Source organism: Desmodus rotundus, chromosome 4, assembly GCF_022682495.2.
Source record: "Desmodus rotundus isolate HL8 chromosome 4, HLdesRot8A.1, whole genome shotgun sequence".
NCBI classification, from domain to species: domain Eukaryota; kingdom Metazoa; phylum Chordata; class Mammalia; order Chiroptera; family Phyllostomidae; genus Desmodus; species Desmodus rotundus.
In genome coordinates this window covers 48,316,586-48,321,689 of record NC_071390.1, presented here as the reverse complement: position 1 = coordinate 48,321,689, position 5,104 = coordinate 48,316,586, and the positions used below count along the sequence as shown (strand labels likewise).

Below are 5,104 nucleotides of genomic sequence, written 5' to 3'. Positions count from 1 at the left end.
AGACTATAAGACACACCCCCATTGTCCTCCCAAATTTGGGGAAAAGGTGCATCGTATTGTCCGAAAAATACGGTAATCATTCTGGAATCTTCCATTCTTCACAACCCATTCGTTTGTTTACTCATTTCAATTCACAAATATTTGAGTAACTACTATCTGCTAGGCACTGTTCTAGGGGCTTAAGCTATATCAGTGAAGAAAAGGTACAAATCTTTGCCCTCATGAAGTTTACAATTTAGTAGGATGGGGTGGGGATGGGGCATGGGCAAGACACTGACACATCGTGCCTAAGGAGGTTACACAGCATGCTAGGCAGAGATGAATGAAGGAAAGAGGTCAGGTGGTCAAAGTGAGATACAGTCTTTTTAAACAATGTGATCAGGGGTCTCATGTGAGAAGGATACATCTGAGCGACGACTTGAAGGAGGTGAACAAGTGAACCAGATGGAGAGCTCACCCATGCAGGGGCCTGGAGGCTACTTGCCTCCTTCCAGAAGAAAACAGAGGCCAGCCTCAAACAATGGAGGGACACAGTGAAAAGTCACAGGCCTATCCCCAGGGGGAAACATGGAAAAAAATGGAAGAAGGGGTGTTAGGAACTTGAACTTCAATACCAAGTAGCAAAGAAAATTCAGCTCTTATTGTCTGGCAAACACAACATGAGAATGGCATTGGACTGAGAGCTAGGGATAACCAGCCTCCACCCAGCCAAACAATGGGGGAAGTGGGACTGGAGGAAGTGAAACTCATGAGCCAGAAGCCTTGGAAGGCCCTCCCCACCCAAGCACAGCAGCTCTGGACAGAGGGCCGGATGCCCAGCCCCCAGCCCAGGCCTTCCCACTGCTCCATCCTGGTCTTTGGTGAGCCCCTCATATCACCTGCCCTCTTCCTGTGTTCCTTGAACTCATTAAACACAGTCCTACTTCAGGGGCTTTGCATTTGTTCTTGTCTCTACCCTAGATCTCTGCCTCCAGAGATCTCTGACATTCACGGTCACCACAGTCCTGTTCTCAAGTGTTGCCTCAGTGGTCTTCCTTGCCCGTCCTGTACTTTAAAAATAGCTCACCACCACTCTCACCCTGTTCCTCTCCATCCCCTACCCTGATTTCCACAACCTAATATCATGTGATATATCAATGCACTGGCTGTGTCTTAGGGCAGTAGAAAGTGAACTCCATGGGCCAAGACTCATCTTCATCACTGTGTGGACAAAAAGGGGCCACATATTAAACCTGACCAGCCAGCAGAGGCCTGCGTGGCAGCCTTACAAACTCAGAGACCTCAAACAACCACACAGGATGGTCAGCAATTAAAACTTTCTAACTGAAAGCAGGTCATGTCATGTCCTGGGCTAGAATGTTCCCTAACAAAAGTCCATCTTTACCTTGACTGAGCCTGTCTGTTGTCTTTTTGCATCTCTGATAACACACTTTTGGAATGCCAAGATAATTTCCTTTTTTCAGACCCCTCAAAGCACAAGCAGGGCACCAGAGGGGAGACCACAAACCCCCTCATTGTTATAATTGTGTTAATTGTTGACTGTTAACTATTCTGTACCTACCTGTGTGAAAGAGGTATGTGTCTGTCATTTTACAATTTTATCCAATCCCAGAGGTCTTTGTTTTCTTCCACCTCCCTAATGTATCACCAATGGATTTCATGTAACCTCCTTATGCCACCTCTTTTGATGGTAATGTATGAAATAAGATGCCAAACTGCCAATTTCCAGGGCATTTCCTCAATCTGTTGAGCAATTGTCATCAGTTTGACTCAAATAAACTCATAAAAATCATTGCAGGTCTGGACATTTCTTATGGCCCTAATCCAATTGTCTTCTTCTTCTTCTTTTTTTAATGGTAGCAGCCTGGTTTATTAAGCTGTGCCTTAGTGCAGGCGCTGGGGCTTGCCCGTGGTGCTCTTAATGTGCAAAGCCCGGACATTCTGCCAGTTCTTTCTGAGCAGTGACACCAGGAAATTGACAGCGAAGTGGATGTCGCACACAAGCTCAGCGTCATTCGTCCTCACGTGGCCACCAGCCACTGCTAGACACAGTGCTTTCTTCATCTGGGACTTAATTGTGGATTTCACTTCACTGACTTTGGCCACCATGTTCTCATTGTGGGTCAACAAGGAAGAGAACTTGCCAGAATTATTCAGGCCTGGGCCCAGGATTTGTGGGATCTGCTTGATCAGAGACTCTGAAGCCAAAAAGGTATCATACTGCTTAGCCAGCTGCTTGACCAGTTTCTCATTCTTGTTGACTTTCTTCAGTGCCTCAGTGTCCATGTGGGGGATGTCCATGGCCTTGGCCTCATCACAGCACTGCTGGTCCCTCAGAACACGCACAGAGAACTTGGGGTGGGGAGTGGACTTAAGCCTGACGGTGCCTGAGAAGCGTTTGTCCTTCTCTAAGGGTCAGAGTTCTTCAAGCTGGTCTGCAGCTCCACCCAGCTTGCACCGCTCCCGGGTAGGACTTCCTGCTCCGCCTCGTAGGGGGGGTCAAGGGAGACTCTGCTGCTCGTGATTCCTCGCACCAGAAAAGAGCTCCAATTGCCTCTATAAGAAGAAAATATTTGGACACAGGGGGAAGAAGACGTGAGCCAGAAGAAGGCCATGCGACCATGGTGGCAGGGATTGGAGTGGCGCATCTACCGGAGCCAAGGATGGCAGACCCCCGCCAGAAGCTAGGAAAAGGGAAGGGATCTTTTCCTACAGCCTTCAAAGGGAGTAGGGCACTACTGACACCTAATTTCTGACTTCTAGTCTCCAAAACTGTAAAAAAAATTTCTGTCTTAAGCCAGCCAGTTTGTGGAGCTTTATGAGGGCAGCCCTAGGAACTAAGGCGCCAGTATTATCTGGAACTCCAGTCTCATAAGTGGCCAAAGATGGATCACTCCATCTGCTGGGCGGCCATTGGTGGAGGACCCCAGCCACAGTACGCATGTCCCTGCCCTCAAGGAGCTAGTGGGGAGCACATGATTTACCTACGGCTTGTTTACAGCTTGCAAAGATTTCCCGGCCCATTCTCGAAACAGCGTCTTCCAGAAAGAGGAAGTGATGGACCTGCGGTGAAGCAAGCTGACATTGTGAAGGCACATCCTGACTCAGTGGAAAAGGCCTCAAGTCCCAGGTCACAGGATGTCATCACAGAGCGGCACTGACTGATGCAAACATGATGCCAGTCACGTATGTCATCGCATATGTCCTCATTACATTTTCAAAAAGCAAAAGAAACAGGTAAAATTAACTTTAATATTTTATTTAACCCCAAATATCCAAATTACCTTTTCATATATTGTAATCAGTATAAAAACTATTGAGGTAGTTTTATTCTTCTTCCATGCCAAGTCTTCAAAATCCAGACGAGCACAGCACACCTCAGTTCAGACCGGCCGCTGCACTAGACAACACAGTCGTAGAGGCTTGCAGACGCACCAGCTGTGCTTAACATAGGCCCGTGGACCTCTAGGGCTTTGCCAACAAGCTTTGGAAAGTCCATTAATTTCCCTGAGACTACGGGCTAACATTCGAGTCCAAGTGCTTTTCTCTCAGGAGAGGGTTGATAGTTCTACTAGATTTCAAAGGAGTCTGGGCTCTTCCAAAGGGTTAAGGACCCCTGAAGTGGTTACAGACTTATAGGCTGAGGTCAGAGCCTGGCTCCTTCCTTTTATAGTCCGGGAGCCTGTGGACAGAGAAGCGAGTGCCTTATTCAAAGGACTATATTGCTTAGTGATAGAGTTTGTACTAAAAGCCATGGTTCAAGGCTCTGTTAGTTCCCCCACTGCTCATGTCCCCAGCCCTTGAGGGCAGCTGAGATTCTTGTTGTGACATCTTATTGTGGGGAGGGTGTGTTGGGGGGAACCGAAGTCAGCAAGCAGCAGTTTCCACAGCTTCTTGGGCCTGCAAGTGTGACACATTCTTCTGCACTTATCTTCTATCTCATACGAGTTTCCACAGAAAGAACACTTCCTCTTTTTTTTTTTCCTTTTTTGCTCTTGTCCCATCTTCCTCATCAAGAGCCTAGCATCTACAAGTCTCCCCCTTGCCACTCAGAAAGAGGCTCCCAAAGAACCCCCCCCACCACCCTGCCCACTGAGGGTGGACCTGCACTGAAGGCTCCTTTATAATGGGAGTCCCCAAATCTGGCTGGTCATCAGAATCACCTGGGGAAGGGGGGAGTGAGAGTGGGGGGTCAGACCCATACACCTGAATCTCTGGGAAAACGGCCCAGGAATCCTCTACTGAGAGGTGGTTGTTTGTGTTTGCCTTTGGTTGTATTTCTTTGCCCTAAAGAAGTGGCATGGCAGAGAGAGAGCTGGGCTTTGCCATCACCTGAATTTCGAAGCTGGCTTCCTGTCACTTTCTAGCTCTGTGACTTTGGGCAATTTTTGTTTTAACCTCTCTGAGTCTCCATTTCCTTACCTGCAGAATGGAGATAACAGGAGATTAAATCACCCACAGCTGTGAAGAGCCCTGCCTTTGTTCCTTGCAGATTCCAGCCTCCTGGTCCTCACCCTTGCCTTCCCCCACACCAAAGCCAACCGACTCCCCATTCTCCTCCATGTAACTGGGAAGTTTCTTTCAAGAATGTGGTCTATTGGCCTGAAGAAAAACCCGATGTTTCAGACACCAGCATATTTAGGGTGAAGACACTTCCTTGAGTTCCCCCCAAGATGCCAAAATAAAGATAACCATAGCTCTCCCCCAAAGGATGGGAAAAGAACATTCCTGAAGCCAATTTCAGAGTCTTGACATATCCAAAGCAACACTACAGATTTCCCACAAAGTCAGTGGCTGGAGTCCTGCAATTTCCTTCAACAGAAATGTTAGTGTTGACTCACTTAGAGATGACATATTTTTTTTAAAGTCCATAAACTCCCAAGAAATGGTTTCAGAAAGTCCCTATTGAATTACCCTCCAAGATCCCCTGAGAGGGCTGGAGCAGGTCTAGCAGCTTTGGCCTCCCAGAACATCTGACATCTATACTCTCTTCTGCTGCCCCACCTCAGACCTCCACTCCATGTAGGCCAGGCTCCTCCTGGTGTCTGAACACCACCGAACCACGCTAGCCTGAGTCCTCATTACCACACATGCCTTCCTGTTC

At 47.9% G+C, this 5,104-nt stretch overlaps 1 pseudogene; it reads right to left on the bottom strand.

The window, feature by feature from the left end:
- Positions 1–1,884: 1,884 nt before the first annotated feature.
- On the bottom strand, positions 1,885–3,195 carry LOC112305345 (large ribosomal subunit protein uL1-like; annotated as a pseudogene).
- Between the last annotated feature and the right edge of the window lie 1,909 nt (positions 3,196–5,104).